The sequence below is a fragment of the Rattus rattus genome, chromosome 17 (genome assembly GCF_011064425.1).
Source record: "Rattus rattus isolate New Zealand chromosome 17, Rrattus_CSIRO_v1, whole genome shotgun sequence".
Taxonomy (NCBI): domain Eukaryota; kingdom Metazoa; phylum Chordata; class Mammalia; order Rodentia; family Muridae; genus Rattus; species Rattus rattus.
In genome coordinates, this window is record NC_046170.1 from 32,280,932 (window position 1) to 32,304,168 (window position 23,237).

The 23,237-nt window shown below is 43.2% G+C and overlaps 1 protein-coding gene across 2 annotated transcripts in view; it reads left to right on the forward strand.

The window, feature by feature from the left end:
• Cntnap4 (contactin associated protein family member 4) overlaps positions 1-23,237 on the forward strand; it is a 665,755-nt gene that overhangs the window by 367,894 nt on the left and 274,624 nt on the right. The gene's annotated exons all lie outside the window — the stretch shown is intronic.

A 23,237-nucleotide genomic window follows, 5' to 3' on the forward strand; every position in this document is an offset into this window, starting at 1 on the left:
TTGTGTTTTTTCTGTGTCTCTGTGCTTGTCTCTCTGTCTCTCTGTCTCTCTCTCTGTCTCTCTCTCTCTCTCTCTCTCTCTGTGTGTGTGTGTGTGTGTGTGTGTGTGTACTCTTAGATTGATCATGCATCTCAGCTATTGTAAGCAGTGCTGCAGTGAACCTGGGAAGGCTGACATCTTTGTGACATACTGACTTTATTTTGGGGGTGGGGGGTGAAAGGTAGGAGCTGTTGGGACACAACGTTGTTCTGGTTTAATTGGCTGAAGAATCTCCATAATGTTTCCAATAAGGATTGAACCAATTTGTGCCTCTCCCTCAGTGTGTAAGAGTTTCTCTTTATCTGTGTTTTTGCCAATACCTACCTTTCATTGTTTTGATGATAACCCTTCTCTGGGACTGGTGATTTGGCTCAGCCTGTAAAAGCACTTGTCACAAAGTCTGATGATCTGAGCTTGATCTTCAGGACCCATGTGGTGAAAAGAAAGAAGCAGTTCCATATCGTGACCTCCCCAGGTGTGCAGGGGGCATGCAGCCCCCTCCTCACACGCAAATAAATAAACGGAATAAAACCCCAAAGACTAACCCTTCTGTCAGGTCCATGATGATACCACACTGTGGTTTGAAGTTCCCTTCCTTCAATGTGGTGAGAGTGTTAACTTTTTCTCTTCAAAATCCTGTTTGTCATTTACATGCTTTCTTTGAGAAATATCTATTCAGGCCCTTGCTCATTTTAAAATTAAGGTTGTGACTTACGAGGACTTGTATGTTGCTTGGGTCCCTTAGGTGCTTGGATGTTAACTCCTCGTAAGATAAATGTTTTGCCAGTATTTTCTCTCAGTCTACAGATTGTCTCCTCTTGGTGAAATTCTTAAATTTATTTTTAATTACTTGATAAACCTTTTCTAGGAAAAAAAATCCCTTGGAATTAAATTGTGCGTGACCACACTTTTACCAAGATCAAACCGGACCTCAGCCAAGAGATTTCAGACTTCAGGGTTGCTTCTGTCGTGAACATCAGTTCATTCATCAATTCTCCCAGCTCCTCACTGAGTGGGATGAGAACACGGCCTGTCAACGAGAGCGGTGTATCAGAGTAGATGGGGCACATCGGAGCAGAACATATAGGAGAAGCTTGATGCTTAAAGATGAGTGGTGGAGGGGCTGGAGCCAGTGTTCGACATTTTAGAGCACCGGCTGCTCTCGCCGAGCGCCTGGGTTAACTTCTCAGCACCCACAAGGCCGCTCACAACCCTCCCTAACACCGGGCTCAGGGAATCCAACGCTCCTCTCTGGACTCCATGTGCACTGCATGTAAACGAGCACAGATAAAGAGAATGGTTTGAAAACAATAAACTGATTTAGTACACTTAAAGAACTGAGGAAACATTGAAATTTCATCCAAACAGACACAATAGTATAGAAAATTGGCAAACGTATCGAAAGCTATTTCCTAAAGTGGTTAGTTTGTTTTAACTCTGCTTGCCAAATCAGGGATTTAGACCCATCGGCTTTTGCTTTGTGTATTTTTTTTCTGATGCATTGAAATGGCGTCTTCTAAATTCCATACATAGAATATGAGGCCTGTGAATACAAAAACACACAAAAAATTTCATTGAAAAATGAGCTTATATTTTTCATGCTATGTGAAATTGTACCTTGTAAGTACTTTTTGGAGAAGTATTTTATGGATTGTATTTCTTTATTATTTCTTTATTATAATATGGTCTTGGTTTTGAAGTATGATTATGCAAGAAATCAAGCTTTTTCTCCTAGACAAATTAACAATGATGGAAAACTACTGAAGACCATGGTCTTATGCAATATGACAAAATTTTTTCTCAAGTAGTAGACTGTTTGCTGTTACTTTCTTTCCCATGTGTTAAGTACTTAATGTGAACCACTTTGGTAGGGTATTCATTTGAGTTTTAATAAACATGAATTAAAAATATAAAATGATGCAGTTTATCAAAATTGAAAACAAAATGACTTACCAAAATTGATTAAAAGGGAAATGTTATGACATCCTTATACTTAGTAAGAGAGTACATTTTCAGAAGCTTCTGCCAATGAAAAGTTCAGTGATAGATAATTTTACCTAACAATTCTAGTAAACATTTGAGGATGATTTAATGCCAATTTGTACATTATCTCCCCACTCTCAGGAAACAGAAATATTCCCTGGCTTCTCCATGAAACTGCCATATCCCCAATGCTAAAAAACAAACAACAGACATGTATCAAAATGAAAATTAAGTACCAACATTTTTTTTGGTATGAACATGGACACAAATGCCCATGAAGAAACATTGGAAGATTAAACCTAACAGTCCATATAAAAAGTACTTTGTCAGGTCTAAGAGGAATGTGTATGAATGAGTGAATTAATGAGAGTTAGTGTTAGCACTGAAAAACAGTCAAAGTTTAAAAGCAGCAGGCCCAGTGAGATGGCTACATGGCTAAAAGCATTTTGTTGCTAAGCCTAAAGTCCCTGTCTGGGCCTCCAGAACCCACATGGTGGAACGAGAGAAGTGACACCTGAAGGTGTTCCTCTGACCGCCACATGGGCACCACAGACATGCTAAATTCTTTTAAAATTCAAGAAAAACCCACAAAGACTGTTTATGCTACAATGCTGTCCGTTTCGGAGATGTTCCCATAGGCTCATGTTTCGAAGCCTTCTTCATGGTTGATCGTGCAAGCTTGGGAAGGAGGGCTGTAGAATTTCTGGGAGGTAGAATCTAGCTATAGAAAGTAGAAGCGAGCCTTTAGAGACCACTGATGTCAGAAATCTCACAAGCGCCCATACTGTCTCAGTTACTCTTCTATTGCCAGGAGAAGACACCATGACTAAGGCAACTTATAAGGTTAAACATCTAATTGGAGGCTTGCTTACAGTTTCAGAAGGCTAGTCCTCTATCATGGTGGCTGGTTGTACAGCAGCAGGCAGAGATGGTGTTGGAGCATCAGCTGAGAGCTTACCTTACCTTTTATCCATGAGATAGAAGAGAGAGAGAGAGAGAGAGAGAGAGAGAGAGAGAGAGAGAGAGAGAGAGAGCTGGCATAGACTTTTGAATTCTCAAGGCTCGCCCCAGTGACGAAACACCAAGGTCACACCTCCTAATCTTTCCCAAACAGTTCCACTAAATGGGGTAAAGTATTCAAATGAGCATGAGCCAGCGGGTGGCGGCATTCCCATAGAAACCATCACACACCCTGGGACAAATAGCTACCGTCAATTATGGCTGCTGAGAGAAGGAAAATCGGTTTTCGTTCAGTAACCTGATGGGTTACTGAATCTCAAACCGTCAGACCTAAACACATATACATATGAGCAACACTAAATGGACTCACCAGGTTTATAATAACAATTAAATCTCATAGGGTGGAAAGGGAGTATGGGGAGATGGGGCAGAGGGCTTGGAGGGTAAGAATTTTGGGGTAGAAATGATATAAATACAGTACTTTAGCTAAAAGTAACAAATGTCTTAAAAGTAAGATTCGTAAAACTTCTTGTTGATTCTTTGTTAATTTCACATCATACACCTCAATCCCATTCATCTCCCTATCCCTCCATATCCACCCTCCACTGTTGCAACCTCCCCACCATAAAGAAGAAAAAAAAATCTCCCCGTGGAAGCTGTGGTGTGTCACGATGTGTCCCACAGTACACCCTTTCGTGCGAACAGTTTTATTTATGAACGTTCATTGCAATGGTCACTGGTCTGGTTTGGGGCCTCTAGCTTCTGCTCCAACTATCACTGCTGGGTCTTCGCCAGGACATCTGTTGGGGGAAAAACAATCAGATTTTAACTTGGCCCTTGTTTCTGGTCTTGTTCTCTGCTCCTTGGTCCACTGTGATGTGAACAGCCATGGTCTATTACAGGCTTTTGCCAGCCTGCCATTCTTCCCCAGGAAATGTGATACACATCCATCGGCTAACCCTTCTGAAACTGGAAGCCAATATATGCCCCTTCTCCCTGATGCAGTTTCTATTATGATATTTTGTCCCAGTGAGGAAAAACCAACTGATGACAAATGCCAGTTTTAGAAATGTTGAGAGCTCCATAGACATTATTTAAGGATAAGTATATGAGTGAAAACCGTGCTAAGCACTAGGGGTCTGATAAACAGTGGGCAGTAGCCATCTTGTTTAGAAGTTAGGGGATGGACTAAGAAAAAACACACAGTTCATGCAATGATTTGTTAGCATTGTATTTATATTTGCGTGGTATGATCCTGTGTGGCCAGGTACTTGGGACTACAATCACAACATGTATTGTTTTATGTGCATCAAATATGTAACATCTTAAAATTCTGGGAACAGAAATATGGGTAAATACATGAACTCATGATTTTTTTTTTACTGAAACAAATTCAGAAGTAAAACAAAAATTAGTATGTATGCTCTTTCAATCTGTTATTACTAAATTCAGTACCAACTTAAAACCCTAGTTGTATTTGGTATTAAGGAAAAGTATGTTTTCCGGGCTGTGTGAGAGCTGTGTTGCTGGATGAGTGGTTTTTAAGCTAAGAAAATTGTTACTGGAAGAGATATAAATTCCATATCCTTGGAAATGTTACTTACCCATAAACATTTGAGGAATTTGGCTTTATGTGAAGCTAGCATCCTTGGTTGGCTATTTCACGAAAAAGGAGTCCACGCTAAGGCATCCCATCAATAACTCTAAAGCACAATTCTGCAACATAATTTTCAGGGGAAGAGCATTCCTAGCAGGTGAAGCATCTGGAATGATGTCCTGGAAGACAAGGAGATGCTATTTTGGAAAATAAAGATAAGAAATTATAATTAGGGGCTGAAGAAATGGCTCAGTAGTTAAGAACACTCAACTTGCCTCTCTTGCAGAGAACCCAAATTCAGTTCCCAGCACCTATGTCCAGAAGATGCCCTCTTCTGACCTCTACACGCATGCATGCATGCACACACACACATGCACACATGCATGCACACACATGCACGCATGCATGCACACAATGCACATGCATGCACACACGCATGCATGCATGCACACACATGCATGCACACACGCACGCACGCACGCACGCACGCACGCACGCACGCACGCACACACACACACACGCACACACACCATCTCTTTCTAGCCCCAAACTTTAGAATCTATTGACAAGTAATGTTTTGTGGTATGGATCTACCACAGTTTCACCATTCTCTCGTTGAAACACTGCATCCACTTTTAGTCTGCGACTATTGCCGTGGAAGCTGCTGTGGACGGGTATCTCTATGTTTCTGTGTAGCCTCTCTTCTTTCAAAATCCCAAGGCTAACGTCTATGCTTTTGTCAATGCTCACTTCATTATTAGTTTTCAATTTCAACTTAAACCTGGCAGGGAAATATCATTAATTTAATTGAATGTTTTCAATAAAGCATAATTGGAGTCACCTTTTAGAGGTAATTTTTAGATTTGTCCATGAAATAAAATCGAACATTATTTTGTGATTAAAAAAACCTTGGAACCAAGAAGAGGCGATTCTAAGAACAGTCTTTGCTTTTCCAAACATCCTGAAGCATTCTCTCTGTTTTTTTTCCTTGTGTTCTTATAGTTTTAGTTTTATTTGTAGGTCTTCCTTGATTGTCTTTAGTTTTATTTATTGTTATTTTACCTGAAGGGATATTTTACCTGCACGTATATGCAACACATTCGTGAAGTATACTAAGAAACAGAAGACAGCGCCAGATCTTCAGGACTTTACAGACGGTTGTGATCCATCTGTACGTCCAGGACTTTGGCAGCCAGTGCTCTTGACCTCTGAGTTATCTCTCCAGGTCCCTGGGGGTCTTCATACTGAGTTGGCATTTATATCTAATGAGATTCACGATTCTAGTTTCATTCTCCATGTGACTGTCTGGTTCTCCCAATGTGATTTATCGAGGAGTCTCTCTTTTGGCTCTTTTGTCAAACATCAGTTGCTGATTACCAGTCTGAAGACCAGGACCCGTGTGAGGAAGAAGGTTGGCCAATCGTTACAATGTTACAGGCAAAGGGCAGATGTGCTAAGGTTTCACGTCAGCAGGGTGAAGGTAGCTAGCAGGAGGTCCAGTATCTCTCAGAATTGAACATGAACTCCTCATAGAAGCAGGGGTAAGTGGGGGGGGGTTGAGAGAGGGGGAAAAGAGGATAACATTTGAAATGTAAATACGTAAAATATCCAAGGAAAATAAAATAAAAAAAGAAATAGGGGAAATTCACGATGGTGGATATATCAATTATCCTAGCTTGATCATTGTTACACACAAACATACACACACAAACACATTCACACATGTATGTATAACAAAACAGAGTACCTAGTAAATACGTCCAAACAGTATGTATCTATAACAAATGAGATTCAAAAGGAAGCAAGGGCTGGAGAGATGGTTCAGCTGGCAAAGTGTTTGCTGTGCATGAGGACCTGAGGTCAGTTTCAAGAACCTGCATAAAACAGCCATGCACTGGCATGGTGATTCTAATGTTGGGGAGGCGGAGGCTGAAGGATCTGTACTGCTTGCTGACCTGTCATGCTAGTCTCCTTGGTGAGTTCCAGGCCACTGAGAGACCCTGTCTCAAAGTGCAATAGAATGGAAAGGAATAAATTTTTTAAAAAAAGAATATAGATGACACTTGAAGAGGAACAGCACCTTGATCTCTGACCTACACACACACTTGTGCACACACACACTTACAAACACGCATACTCGTGCACCCACATGCACATACACATGCATTCATTTATACAGTGCACATATGCACACATACACACGAACACACATATAAATACATGTGTGTACACACATACACACCCAGGAGCAGATACACACATATGCGCACACATACATGCACATACATACACATACACAAGTACACATATACAGACATACAAACATACACATATACACATATACATCTAGTCACACATCCACACACATGGACATATATATACACATGCATCTACACACAATAAACACACACACACATACCCATGCAGCTACATATACATAAGAACACACATACACCCCCACACAAATGAATATGTACACAAACATATATACACACAAACACAGAAGTAAACAAAACTAGAGAAGTCATGGGGTTCTCTGAGTTAATTTAAAATGCCCAGCCTTACAATATAAGTAGGTGCGGTCTCTGAGCAGTTGCCTCACAGAGGACTAGGGAAGCCTTGCAGTCCATTGTGGCACCTACCCTCTGATCACTCTTGTCTTCCCTCTTCTGTTGCAGGAGGTAAACACAGAGTTCATGCAGGGCTGAGTGTTAAACTAACATCCCCACATTGGGGGCCAGAAAAGAGCATTTGGACCCCTCAATGCTATCTTAACACCAAATGTTTTAAGTGCCGGATGATGTGGCTTCGGATCCCTTTTAGAATTGCTTTTTAGGATGTTTTCAGTGTGAGAGAAAGAGATGAAGAAGAAATGAAGAACACAGTCCTCTTTGTTCAGCAAAGCAGCAAGACCTCGCTGAAGCAGAAGTCAATGGTGCTGTATACAGAGAGCGATGGGGGAACGACGCATCTGCAACTTGAAGGATGGAGAGGTTCTGCTTTAGGGCTGTTCTTTGTGTGGTTAGTAAGGTAGCTGACTGAAAACAGCTCGCCTCAGATGAAAGGCGATAGCTGGCCTCAAAAAAAAAAAAAGAAAGAAAGAAAGAAAGAAAGAAAGAAAGAAAGAAAGAAAACCAACAGACGCACTATATTTTTTAAAGAAAATAAAGACCACACAAGGCACATAATACACACTTGCTTTTTAAGATGACTCCGTCCCTGCAAACAAGCTGAAAGGCTTCTTACTTCAGAGAATTGTTAGGCTGCACATGTGATGGGAACTTGGGCAGGGAGAAAACAGACCAGCCACGCACCACTCTTCCTTCCGCTTTTTAGAGGAGGTGATTCGTAGACCCCGGCCCTGTCGGCCCTGTCTGTGTGTTCAGAATGGAGGTCATACAACGCCCTTCAGAAGTGGGGATGGTTGGGCCTCTGTGTTAAGGTCATTTAAACCGCAAAAGGCCCCGGTTATTTCTCTCTTTCTCTGCAAATTAAACACACTCCCCGTCGTGTTGTAATGGGTTTCAGTCCTTTGTAATTAAAGATCCAACTGTTCACCTTCTAAACCAAGGGCTTTTTAGCACATCGTTGCTTCATTTATCTCTGGGGAGAGACACTGATCCACCCGTTTGCTGTCGGAGTGACGCAGCCCTCCGTGTCTGGCTGGCAGTAACGTGGTAATAAAATCAAACACTACACATTCTGCAGGAGATCCATTACCTAAACTCTCTAATGAGCTTTGCTTCTCAAGAGTTCTTCAGAGAAAGAAAAAAAAAAGGAAAAGAAAAGATTTACAACAGAGAGAAGATCCCAAGTAAGGTGACCGTCTCTTGAGAGTGATTGAAATCATTTTTCTCCTTCCTTCCAACTGAACGTTAGTTTTTCTTTGGCCTTCCGTACCTGAAGTTCCCTTCTTGCTTTCTTTCTTCTCTTTCACGTGGAACTTGACTTCGCAGCAAATTCTTCTTTTTCCCGTCCTTATTCTGAAGTTTTCCGAGAGCAGAGCCTGAGGCAGAGGATGGGTGCTGTATCCAACAGGAGCATAAGCCAGCGCAGAGGGAGGGCAGCAGAGACGTCAAACACAAGGCGCTAACAGGACATACCTACTGGCTGAACAAGTCTACTCTACTGGCTCAACCTGTCCACTCAACTGGCTGAACATCCAAACACTCAGAGACGAGATCTACTGGCTGAACTTTCTCCCTAGCACGGCTAAGTTGGGTTTTAGCATGAAGTTACTAACAAGCAATCATACTGGCCACTCTTTCAAGCTTCTCTCATTTCCCACTACTCTCCCTTTGGGCTTCCTCATGTTTCTGTTGGAAACCAGCATGGCTCATGCAGAAGTAAAGGTGTTGTTAGGGCATCATTAAAGTCCCTTCAGAGCTGGCTGCTACTATTGACTCAGGGATGGGAGACATTTGCAGCCTAGGGGATCTGAAGGGATGCTAGAGGTGTCTGTCATTGCTACCTGACAACCATCGGTGTGTGCGGAGCCAGCAAAACTCAGCCTTGCAACAGGAGGCGATTTCCAATAGGCTGGTGCTCGTGACCTTGACGTTGTATTTGTCTTGTCTCAGGAGTCATCTGTTCAACTGTCTCTGAGGAACCAGAAGCTAGAATGGGTATAGGTCGGTCCTGCCCTATTTCCCAACGAGGCATCAAGTTTTTCAAAGATCCCACCCACATGTAACCTCTTGTGGTTGATTCTGAAGCAGTCTCAGCACTTATAGCTCTGGTTGGCCTGGAACTTGAGCCAAGTGTCTTTCCTTAGGTTCCTAAGAGTCATGGTCACAGGTATGCGCCACTGCACCTAGCTTCAATCTATCTTTATCACCACCACCACCACCACCACCACCACCACCACCACCACCACCACCATCCACCACCACATCATCATCATCATCATCATCATCATCACTTTTATGTTTTTATAGTCCAGCCATTGCTCCCCTTCTGGTCCCTCTCCCATAGTTCCTCATACCATTTCTCCTCTCTCCTGTCTCCAAGAGGATGTCCCTCAGGCCTCAAGTCTCTGGAGAGTTAGGCACCTCTTCTCCCACTGACACCAGATTAGGCAGTCCTCTGTTATACATGTATTGGGGGCCTCGTACCAGTTCGTGTATGCTGCCTGGTTGGTGGTGGCTTAGTGTCTGAGAGAACTCAGGGGTCTGGGTTAGAGACTGCTGGACTTCCTATGTCGTCACCCTCCTCAGCTTCTTACAGCCTTTCTGTAACTCAACCACAGGGGTCCCCAGCTTCAGTCCAATGGTTGAGTGTAAGTCTCTGCGTCTGTCTCAGTCAGCTGCTTGTTGGGCCTCTCAGAGGGCAGCCATGCTAGGATCTTATCTGTGAGCACACCATAGTATCTGTAATAGCGTCAGCCCTTGGAGCTTCCCCTCCAGATGGATCCCAAGTTGGGCCATTCACTGGACTGCTTTTCCCTCAGTCTCTTTTCCATTTTTGTCCCTGCAGTTGTTTTAGACAGGAACAATTCTGGGTCAGAATTTTTGACTGTGGAATGGCAACCTCATCTCTCTACTTGACGTCTTGTCTTTCTACTGGAGGTGGGCTCTACAAGTTCCCTCTCTCCACTGTTAGGCATCTTATCTAAGGTCCTTCCCTTTGAGTCCTGAGAGTCTCTCACATCCCAGGTCTCTGGTACTTTCTAGAGGGTCTCCCTACCTCCTACCCCATCCCAGAGGTTGCATATTTCCATTCATTCTGCTGTCCCTCAGGACTTCTCTCCTGTCTCAGCCCCTATACCTTATCATGTTCCCCTCTTCCCCTTTTCTTCCCCTCTTCCACCCAGGTCCCTCCCTCCCTCTGCCTCCCATGATTATTTTCTTCTCCCTCCCAAGTGGGATTGAAGCATCCCCACTTGGGCCCTTCTACTGATTAACCTTAAGTTCTGTGGATTGTATTCTGGGTATTCTGTACTTTTTTGGCCAATATCCACTTATTCGTGAGCACCTGTCATGCATGTCTTTTTGGGTCTAAGTTACCTCACTCAGGATGATATTTTTTAGTTCCATTCATTTGCCTGCAAAACTCATGATGTCCTTGTGGTTAATATCTGAATTGTAGTCCATTGCATAAATGAAACACATTTTCTGTATCCATCCTTTGTTTGTGGGACATCTGGGTTGTTTCCAGTTTCTGGCCATTACAAATAAGGCTACTATGAACATAGTGGAGCATGTGTCCCTGTGGGATGGTATGGGCATCTTTTGGGCATATGCCCAAGAGTGGTATAACTGTGTTTTCAGGGAGATCTATTTCCAATTTTCTGAGGAACCTTCAGATTGATTTCCAGAGTGGCTGTACCAGTTTGCAATCCCACCAGCAATATATCTTTGAACAATGACATTCACCCATTAATTGTACTTAGAAACATGGTATCTTACAAATTTCTTCTTTATATAGTAATGTTTATATTATTTTAGGATGTTAGTTGATACTTCTCAATTAATCAAAATTAGTTTTGAACTCTGACATCTTAGGATCATGGAAAGGGTCTACACTTTTTAAAAGCGACAGTTTCTTTTTAAGTATGGGTGTGCACACTTATGGGTCTATGCAAGTGTGGGTACAGACACTCTTTAAGTGCAGAAGATGGTGCTGGAGTCTCTCGAGCTGGAGTCTCTGGAGCTGGAGTCACAGGAGGCAGTGATCGGAATCAGACATGGGTCCTTTAGAAAGAGCAGCATGGCCTTTTAACCACTCACCCCTCTTTCTATCTGCAGAAAGATCTCCTCTTGATAACCCTTTCAATGGAGGAATCACTAGAGATTTAATCTCGATTGCTCAGTCTATTCTAGTTCAAAGATTCCAGACATGGAGGGATGTTCTGATGCAGGAGCTGGAAGGCACATCTTGGAACTCAGATAGCAGCCATCTGTGCTTTTCTGTCCTGAGATTTCCTAAGAAATGTGATAAAGAATGGGTCACTCAGAGCACTGGGCTGCTCTAGATGAGCAGAAGGTTCTGTGTGATCACTCAAGCAAGTACAGAAAGCATCACAGAGTGTTACCTTTATTGGGCTTCACTGGGCTTTGGCTTTTGACTTCTAACAGGAGAAGGTAGATCATTTATAGACTGGATCTTAGGACATAGTCGGCTGGTGTGTGTGTGTGTGTGTGTGCACGCGTGCTCACATGTGCGTGTGTGCGCATGTATGTGTAGTATGCATGCTTGGTTGTATGCCCATTTGCATGTGTATGCATGTGTGCATGTGCATATGTGTCATTTGCATGCTTGGGTGTGTGCACATTTGCATGTGTTTGTGTGTGTTTGTGCACATGTGTATGTTGAAGCACAGGTTGATGTGGTACTGTTCTACGGTCATTCTCCATCTTGTACTTTGAGGCAGGGTCTCTCCATTGAACACAAAGTTTGCCAATATGGCTCTCTGCTAGACCACTTGCTTCAGGGAACCCCTGTTCTCGTCACCAGAAGAGGGGGATTATGGGTAGGCTGCCACGCCTGTTCAGAATTTACATGTTGTCTAGGGATCAAACTCTGATTGCTTGTAGGGACAATACTCCATCCACTGAAGCACCTCCACAGACCTGTATTCTTTTCTGTGACGAATTCTAGCTCTGTTGATGGCTTTGAACTTTCAGTTCTTCTGTGTCTGCTTTAACAGTGCTGCAGACACAGGCTTGTGCCGTTATTCCTGACTTAGCTGTGACTCTTCCAAAATGCAATCAAATCAGTGCTACCAGAAAAATATCCATTTGTATTCTAGATGAAGATGTTGTCAAAAAATTTGCATTTTTCTCTCAGTGAAATTTTAATAATTATTTTCAATAAAGTTTAGCAATACCTTTAGTTAAATTTTTGTGAGTCTTTTCTCTTTTTCTGAGTATCTTTTTGTTGCTTTAAGGATGTGCAAAGACATTGAAATAACTTTTTAAGCAGTGTTGAAGATGGGTATCTCTTTTATTTGTACAGTAAGAGAAGTACAAAAAAAAATCCCAAGAAATGCGTTCTCTTTAATCTTCATTTAAAGACTTAATTGCCCATAAAATCTGCTGAATCTAGTCATGTAGTTGATAGGAAGATTGCTTTCCTCTTCTTTTTCTCGGTTTTCTGTTTCTAGAGGTAAAAGGATAGAAGCAAACGTGTTTTAATAGCACAGAGCATGGAGAACGAGAGAGGCAGACACTGGTATGTTCCCTTCCTCATGGTCTCAGCCTTCACATTCTATGTTAAAGGACTTTGAAGGACTTCCCACATAAGGGTTAGAATACATTTTCATATCCCTCGACTCTCGTTTTCTCCCTGTGTCCTAAAGGGTTATTTGGAAGCTAATGTGCCTATCTGAACTGGGAAGGCTTTGTAAAAGGTCTTTTACCTTGGTCCCAGTTGCTCTTCTATTGCTGTGAGGAAGCACCTTGGCCAAGACAGTAAGAGAAGGCTTTTAGCTGAGGACTTATGTACAGTTTCAGGGGGCTACTCCGTGCGCATTATAGCAGGGAGGGTGGCGGCAGGCAGGAGGTCTCTGAAGAGATAGGTAGCTTATGTTTAGACCCTCAGGCAGCAGGCTGAGGGAGAGACTAACCTTAAAGCCCACCGCTAGCATTGCGTGTCTTCCAACAGGGCCGTACCTCCTGAATCTTCTTAAATGGTCCACTAATGGCAAACAAACATTTAAATATATGAGCCTACGGGGGCCATTCTCATTCAACATTTCTTCTTGATTTCTTAAGCCTTGGCCACTGGCCTAAAGGTAATGTGTCCTGGATAAGTCACCAGCCACGAATTTTAGCATGTTCCGTTAGCTGAGTCACAAGCACAGTTAATATTCAGCCAGTGTCTCTCTGCAGGATGATTTTTGCCACACATGTTGGTCTATAGATGTGTTTTTGAAGACAAATGAGTCTTATCGTGTTTGGTGTGGGTAGAGAGGTAGCACTGTGTGTGTGTGTGTGTGTGTGTGTGTGTGTGTGTGTGTGTGTGTGTGTATGCTAAACAACACTCCAGCAGAAATTACAGCTAGTGTTTTACCAGTGGCTAGCAGATGACTGGCAATGGGGATATATTACTGTCTCCCCTCTGCGGGAAGATTCTTTAGAATGTACATATAAAAGAGTCCATTCAGATGGCACCAAAATAAATTCAACTCCATTCCTTTCTGGGGGGGAATCTGGGGCTGCCATTCTTCATAGTAGGCTGTGTAGTCTTAGCAGAACTCTGAAGCCCTGTGTAGAAGAGCAGACATACAACATTATTCACAGCAGAGCTTTCCAGTCGCCTGTCCAGCTTCTTGATTAAGTATTTATTGAAAACCTGCTTTTCCTAGATCTAAAAACACAGATGTAAAAGAAATAGCCACTTATCTCAGTATACTATTGGAGGGGTCAAACACATGGACTTTCACAGAAACCTAAAGATCACAACGTTGTTGGGGAGTCTGCTTGGACAGAAATGTTTAGATGTGAAGGGTCCTTTTCTTTTTGTAGTTATGGAGATGACATAGCCCAGAGCATTATGCATACTAAACAGACACCATAGTCCCGGTTCCTATATCCCCAGTCTAGAGAATTGTTTCCCCTTAGAAGATATTTGGCATGGTAAAATTCACTTTGTTCATTTGGAATGATTTCACTTTGTAAAGAATATAAAAGGAGATATATGTCCTTCATCTAGAATTTAATATTATTGAAAGTTTGCAACAGGTTTTTTAAAAGGTACTATATGAAATGGGAAAAAAACCCTAAGTATATTCCATAATATTATTTACCTTTTTCGGTATTTACTTCACAAATATCCACCATCCATTTCAAATCCTAAACCAAGGAAGGTCTTTGTCATATGGAGTCCTACCCATCACATGCCGGGTATCACCTAATGTCATACCAATTGCAGAGGGCCCCATGGAGGAAGTGTTTTAGCTCTCCACATATGAAAACACATGCCACGAGAAACCGTCCTGAGAACCTTAGAGAGGGGAGCCAACCCCTTTTACTATTTAGCACCGTGTCCTGCTATTAGACGGGACACCAAGGGACTCCTCTGGCAGGTTTCTGGTGCACGTCCCCTACTCACTTTGAACTGAGAACAGAGCCCAGCAAACCTTTCTTCCTCGCCTCTGTCTGAATTGTTTTTCAGTATAAAGAAGTTCCCTGTCTCCTGAGCTGTCTCCCACTAAATCCACTGTCACCCCGACTTGGACACCCAGCCTCCAGAACGCTGAGGATTACATGTCTGTTGTTCATACGTAGTTAGGTCCAAGGCAGTGGTTCTCAGCCTTCCGAATGCTCTGACCCTTTAACACAGTTCCTCATGCCATGGTGACCCCCAGCCCTAAAATTATTATCCTTGCTACTTTATAGCTATGATTTCATTACTGCTGTGGACTGAAATGTAAGTATCTGATACGCAGGACATCTGAGAGTGTGCCCCAGGTTGAGAACTCCTGGTCTAAGGTATTCTGTGACAGCAGAAAGAAAGAGGAGTAAGACAATTTGCCAAGTAAGCCGGCCAATGTGGTCGTAGTTAGCATCCACAAGAGGAAGTAATGATGTCACCTCTCCCCTGCAAAGATCCCCACCCCCAATGCCTTGATTGGACCTCACACCTGCCACTTCTGCCTATGATTTTTTTCCTACAATTTTTGGTAAAATAGCTCTGTTTCCATGACTTTGGACATATAGACATTTGGGGTATAATCTCTCTCTCTCTCTCTCTCTCTCTCTCTCTCTCTCTCTCTGTGTGTGTGTGTGTGTGTGTGTGTGTGTGTGTGTGTGTTGGGAGGGGTGGCGTTTCATGTGAGCGCAGGTGCCCATGGAGGCCAGAGGCATTAGATCGTTCTCCTGGAGTTCTGCATGGTTATGAGTCACTCATTGTGGGTCCAGAAACTGAGCTTGGGCTCTCTGGGAGAGCAACACATACTCTTAACTGCTGAGCCATCTCTCCAGCACCGTGGGTGAATATTTTCTAATTGTCCACCTCTGACAACTCCTTATCAAATTTCTCAACATCAACAGCACACAGAACATATCGTTCTGCAAAGGGTGAGAGGGAATCACACAGAGGAAGAGGGTCTAGGCCACCATCGGTACCTGCCTTTTATGTATAACTTGTCATCCTGAACACTCAGAAAGCCCAGAATGAGAGCTGCTGGCCTGTGGAAGTGGCCAGAGCCTTTCTACCTTGGCTCAGCTGCAGAGATTTGTCCACAAAGCACCGTTTCTCCCGAACAATGCTCTACACTCGAGGAGAGGGGCTCTGGGGACCCTAGGAAAGGAAAACAGAATCTGCCTGGATGCAAAATACTTCAGTCTGTTCTTTTCTCTAAACACTCTGCTTTCAATGCTCTCTCTATTTCATTACACCAGGGAGGAAAATTCAATTGTGTGCTATGGCAGCTCTTGTGCTCACATTCTCCTCGGCGTTTCTTGTGCCTGCATTAAGGGGAGCTCTCTCTACACCACACTCAGCAGCTGCAGGGCTGGCTAGTGTCCTTTGTAGCCACATAGCAATAGCACCCCATGACCAACTCCTAAATATGAAACGCGCGAATGTTTTTGCCCATGTTAGGTTGACATATAAAACGTATTCAGAACTGAATGTGGTTTTTATTTTCCTCAAGCAGTGATGAGTTTGTGCTGAGTGTTCCCCCCTTTTCCTTCAATCAGATGCTAATCATCAGGAAAGGATCCTGAGTGGGAGAGATGAATGCTACACGGCTGTCACAAGGAGCGTTTTTGGTTTAATCCATTTTTTCTGAGTAAATATTGAGTCTCTGAGAGTGTCTGTAGCATCAAGAATCCCCTTAATGCTCTTTCTTTAGCATGGGTATAATAGAATTATATTTTTATAACCGTTCTGGAATCGGTGAAGTAATTTAGCATCCCAAACTGGGCAACAATGAATAGGATTTTGTTGTTGGTTTGGGCAGACATGGCTAACGTCAGGGAGTGAGAAACCTGCCCTTGCTCAGCTCGTTGGAGGCATTTTACCTGGTCAGTGGCCAGAGCCTTTACCGCATTTTGTTACAGATCATAAAATGGGCCCGAGCGCCCCACAGTCCACGACGTGCAGTAGATGAAATGCAGGGATGAAATAAAGAACAGCATCAGACAGGCTCATCCTCTGAGACTTTCCTCCATGCAGGCCCTCCATCTCTCACAGCGTGGGCAAAGGGAGCAGCAGCTAACGCCGACAGAAGCTGGTGAGCAGAATTCAGACATGCATTTCCTGATAACTAGTACACGCATGTGTGAGAAGCATGTACACACACCCTGAACACACACAGAGAAAGAGAGAGACATATTTACAGACAATCAGATACATACACAGACACTTATTAAGACATGCAGACATACATACAGACATACACAGACATGCACACACATGCCTACAGACACATACATATATACACACAGATACACAGATACACAGATACACACACACACACACACACACACACATACATACATAGAGAAACAGACACTTATGCAGACATACCCTGCCATGTACACACATACACCCACACACACACCCACACACACTCACGGATAGAAACAGACAGACAGACACATATATACACCAATTCTTTATCACTTCATTTCAATGGTTCTTTGAATTAATTTTAATTTCTTCTGTTAAAAACTGCAAAAGACTGTGTTCAGAGATTCAAGGATCATTCTGATAAAGAACAAATTAGGTTCCTATGCCATTACTCTAAGCATCAACTCCTTGTTAGGATCTCCAGATGCCTGGTAGGCAGCTAAAGCAGGATACAGCTTGGCCTCACCGTGGCCAGTTTGTGTCTGTCTCCTTTGCCAGGTTCCTTCTCAGCAACACACGATGGTGTGTTGTTCAGTTAAGGGTTTTCAGTCTAAACACAGGCAGTGTAAGCCTGACTATAGGGAATTCTCCTCACCTTGCTTCAAGTCTGAAGCCACAGAGGTAAGAGTAACGAGCGTATTCTCAATGTCTACAGTGACATTCGTCTGTCAGCTCTTAGGATAGCCTGTTCCAGTGGTGCCTCAGAAGTCTCTGGTCATTGCCCTAAACCTTGGGTTTCAGGGACATCCAGCTCTACAGATGGATCATGCCATGAACATACCACCCACTTAAGTGGAACAATTATTCAATGATGGGTACTGAGGTTGCCTCTCAAGCAGAAGTAATGATATCAGAAATTGAACAAAATTGGCACTCAAATGATAATATTGTTGTTGTTGTTGTTGATGATGATGATGGTGGTGGTGGTGGTGGTGGTGATGGTGATGGTGATGGTGGTGATGATGTTGGTGTTGGTGTTGGTGGTGGTGATGATGATGATGATGATGTTGGTGGTGGTGATGATGATGATGTTGGTGATGGTGATGATGGTGGTGGTGGTGGTGGTGGTGATGATGATGATGGTGTTTGTGTAGAGGGCAGAGGACAAACTTGGGTGTTGGTCATTGTCTTTCATGTTGTTTGCAGCATGTCCTATTTGTTGTTCTCTGCCTTGTTTTGTTTTCTGTGGTTCTTGAGGTTAGGACTTAGGACGTCATGGTTATGTGGCAAGCACTTTACCCACTGAGCTATCTTTCCAGCCCTCTCATAGAGTTTTAAAAAAAAAAGTGATCCTAAGATATTCATTATCTTGTTTTTCTAATATAAAACTCACCAATCATCACAAAAACTTACTAGCGTCATTTACAGATAACTTTAACACACACACACACACACACACAGTTAAGATCAGTGAATAGATACTTATGTGTCAACATATGAAATACATTCCAAACTGCCTGATATGGTCTTGTTTGCAACGTTTCTGTCATTTGCCAGTGTTTGTCTCTCATTATTTCTGTGTTAGTAAATAGATGGACTCACTAGTCCTGCATGAAAGGAAGAGAAGTGTCCCAATGTGAATTCAACCCAAGTTTCTCCTAAACGAGGGTACCTCTTGTTATGCCCCATTATGCTGTTCTTGCAAGTTCCCCTAACAGACTCATCTTTAAAGTCAATTGACAAAAACAGGGCCCACAGCGGGTAGCTATGATATTGACTGCTAAGGAAAAGCTAGCCCGAGTCTTGAAACATGGCCTCTGGTCCTTAATGGCCTTGACTCGTCACAGATCCAAGAGGGAAAAGAGAGCAGCACAGCCAAGCAACGTCTGTCCAGTGAAATCTGACACTTCCCCAGCCTGAGAATTAAGCAATGATTTAAGATAATATCATCGCATAAATTAATGCAGTAAGGCAATGTAGCTTCGGGCCTTGGGAAATGGTTCAATCTTCAAGTTGCAAGGTCGAGTGTAATGAAGCAAGGGCGAGAACTCAGCTAAACAAAGAGGTGATGTTCTGCGTGTGTCCTAAGGACAGGTAAGGCAAGGCAACCTTCCCATGGTCCCGCTTCTCTGGGCTCTTTGGGTGCACCGGACTCACTGCACAACAAAATAACAGTTCCCCCAGCTTCTAGGCACTGCTTGGAGACAGATAAACCCCTTGTCATCAAATTAGCTCATATTCCCAGATGCCAGAAACTAGGCAGAGCCGAAAGCCAGAGGAATCTTACTCCAGCTCTTAGATTTGGGCTATAGACTAAGGACATGAAACACCACACTTCAACTAAAAGGTTTCTTTTATTTCAGCTTTTTTTTTTTTAAATACCTTTTTGGAACAATGGCAATCTGGGATTGTTTTTGTTTCAATGCCCTGTTCTGGCTCTTGTGTTGTTTTTAACAAGATGTAGTTCAACCCAGTTTCTTTTGTATATGATCAGATAGAGACAGAGCGGACCCAACTGCTCGGCGCGGTCTAGTCTCTGTGGAGCGCATCATAAACAAACAGCATGGTACGCTGTCTTCCCTCTCCCTTGCTTTCTTCCCATCAGTTCTTAATCCCAATTGGTCAAATCACAGCCTGCCACCCTCGGATACACTGATTGTATATGGGTGGTTGTGAAAAGAGCCATTTGGGGTCCCTAAGGTGCCTGACTAAGAGAGAGCCTGAGTCTCTCAGAAGCATCCCCACCTAAACTGCATGTCGATGAGAGCCAACAGAGTGAAATAAATGAAAGACTTCCAAATTCGGGAGATCCAGCATCTCCCATGCTTCCTCCAGACCAGGGGCTTTCCAGAAATACCAACCAATGGGACTGATTGTCAATCAACTCCTTGTTACTTTTTGCAACCAGTTAATCTGTATTTAGCGGCTCGAGAGAAGACAAATTTACTCACTTAGAGTCCAGGAGGTCAGAAACTAATGTTACATAGTTACAATGGAGATGTTAGCAGGACTACATTTGCTCTGGGGAGTCTAAAGGAAGACCTGGTTCTGTTACCTTTACGAGCAGTTGAGGTTATCGTCATCCCTACCCTCCTGGTCTTTGTGTGCCATGGCATCGTCAAGTCTCTTCCGCACCTCACTCTGACTAACCTGCCTTCGCCTTTTCCTTATGAGGCAATTATTCAACCTACCACATCTGTGTTGAGTTGGCTCAGGTGGGGATTTTGTAGCTCTATTTTGTAACTTTCCCGTGGAGGTCAAGTATCATATGCCCTCCTGCCTTGACTGCACATTACGGGTTTTAAGACATGGGCTTACTCAGAAGAAATGCTATTAGGATGTAAATTATTTGGTTTTAATTCTCACTAGAGCAGGCTGTATATTTGCTTTTGGGCTTGGATTATTCATTTACCATATGCAGATTAAATACTTATGATTTGCCCAATTCACAAGGTTGTTATGAAATTCAAATGGCATAAACTACTAAATTTATACTGTGGGCGTATAGAAAGTACTTTATTTTATCTCATGTGGGTACCATCTTTTAAAATAATAATTTAATCACCGATAGTAAACGTGGTTTTGGAACATGGATCTGGCTGTAATTGCATTTGCATATATATATTTTTTTGTCTAACTAAAATGATAAGATGCGGGAGAGCTTCTCAGTGGTCAAGAACACTTGCTCTCCCTACTGCAGAGGACTCAGATTCGATCCACAGAGATTTGAGGACCCACATGGTGGCGCACAGTCAGACCTAACACCAGTTCCAGGGAATACAATGTCCTCTTATGACAAGGTCAGTAGTCATGCACATGGTACACACACATACATAAATACATACAGGGAAAACACCCATATACATAAAAAATAAACCGTTAAAATATGTTGAAGAAGATAAGAGTATTCCTTAGGTTAATAAAGATAGAGAACAAGGGTGGAGGGGCCTGAGGAGATGAGTCAGAGGAAAGTATGAGTATTGCTTTTCGAGAGGATCTGAGCCCAGTTCTTTGCACTCATGTTGGGTAGCCCTTGCATGCCCCTAACTCCAGCTTTAGGGGATGTGATACTCTCTTCTGACCTTCCCAGGCACCTGCACTAACATGCACATACCAGCATACAGAAACATACATTAAACATAAAAATATAATCTTTAATAAAAGATAACTCTCCCCTGGTCTCAAAATATACTTGGAAAAAAAACAATCAAATAAATTCAAAAGGACTAAAACCAACTTGGATGGAAGGAAATGGACAGCTCTTAATGCTACAGATGGGGAAGATGGGCTGGGTACTGTGAAATCCACTCAGAGAGATAGGGGTGTGAGGGGGCAATGGGCTCTCTCATAGATATGAGGCGTGTCAGAGATCTCCTTCACACTAGTCTTTCTTGAGACCCCAGAGATAGAACACTGGCAAGGGGGCAGGCGAAAGGCATGGGGGCTGGGATGGTATATCTCTGTCGAGTTCAACGTTTCAAATTTCCTGAAATGATTTGGAAGGAGGAAAATCTGTGGAAGCACATCTCATAATCTATAAAATGCGAATCTGGGGTCATCTGAGAAACACATCTCTGGGCAGGGTATTTTCTGGAAGGACTAACTGAAGGGAACCTCCCCTCCTCACACACCCCCAAATGGCCAGCAGCTTCCAGCAGAAGTCAAGATACAAGAGGTTGGAGTGAGTTATGCCTGCCTGCCTTCGCTCACTGCTGATGAATGCATCTACTGCAGTATCGCAGATGCCTCTGCTGCAACCACCCTCCCTTGACATCAGAACGCATCTTCTTTAATATTTAATATTTGATTGCATGCTCATTAAGGCCCTGGGCTCTCTAAGAACTGTGCAGACCTTCAGCATCAGATTATGACACTGTGAGCTGAGCAGGTATTAAGTGATTAGCCTGGCTAATATGCAGGCGCCTATTGTTAGGTTTCCCAACTCTTATCCTAGAAGCCGATCTAATGTTACCTTTCTGGTATAGATGGCCAGATATGCTCTAGGTCTGTTCCTTCAGACAATCCTGAAGGATACAACCTGAAACCAAAAGTAGGAAGAGGGTTAGCAGTCACAGGTGAGAAATTACCACAGAGAAGTTTGCATCGTGGATCTGAAAGAAAGCTTCATCTGAAGGAGGCAGAGGAAATTGACATTTTGGTGTGAGTAGATTTACTGTGACACATGTAACTTTGTTATCGGTATCACCAAGGGGTACTTGGAAAAGAGAAGGGCTTGGTGATAACTGATCAGGGAAGAATCGGCGTTAGACCTAAGCATCTTGACAAATCAAAATAGAGAAGGAATTGAAGCAAAAGGGTGCATAGCATTTTTAAAAAAAGGGGGGCAGGAGAGATGGTTCAGTAGGTCAAAGTATTCATTGCCAAACCCAAAGACCTGAATTTGATTTCCCTGGGACTTACATGGGCTAGGACCCTGTGGCACAATCCCTAACCCTACACACACACACACACACACACACACACACACACACACACACACACACAGAGAGAGAGAGAGAGAGACAGACAGACAGACAAAGTCAGTGAAACAGAGACAGAGGCAGACAGACAGACAGACATAAGCAAATAACTAAATAAAATGTAATGATATATGTGATGGTTTGTATATGCTTGCCCAGGGAGTGGCACTATTTGGAGGTGTGATCTGGTTGGGCATGGGCTTTAAGACCCTGCTCCTAGCTACCTGTAAGTCAGTCTTCCACTAGCAGCCTTCAGATGAAGATGTAGAACTCTCAGCTCCTCCTGCACCATGCCTGCCTGGATGCTGCCATGTTCTTGCCTTGATGATAATGGATTGAATCTCTGAACCTGTAAGCCAGTCCCAATTAAATGTTGTCTTTTATAAGACTTGCCTTGGTCCCACCTGGGGATCCAGCCCATATACATACAGCCACCAAAACCAAGATAATATTGCTGATGCCAAGAAGTGCATGCTGACAGGAGCCTGATATAGCTGTCTCCTGAGAGGCTCTGCCAGAGCAGGATAAATAAAGAGGCAGATTCTCCCAGTCAACTATTGAACCAAGAGTAGGGTCCCCACTGGAGGAGTTAGAGAAAGGATTGAAGGAGCTAAAGGGGTTTGCAACCCCATAAGAACAACAATACCAACCAACCAGAGCTCCCAGGGACTAAACCACTATCCAAAGAGTACACATGGACAGACCCATGGCTCCAGCTGCATATGTAGCAGAGGTTGGCCTTCTTGGGCACCAATGAGAGGAGAAGCCTTTGATCCTGCCAAGGCTTGAGCCTCCAGTGTAGGAAGATGTCAGGGTGGGGAGGTGGGAAGGGGTGAGTGGATGTGTGGGGGAGCACCCTCATAAAAGAAGGGGGGATGAGATAGGGAGTTATGGACGGGAAACCAGAAAGGAGGGTAACATTTGAAATGTAAATTAAA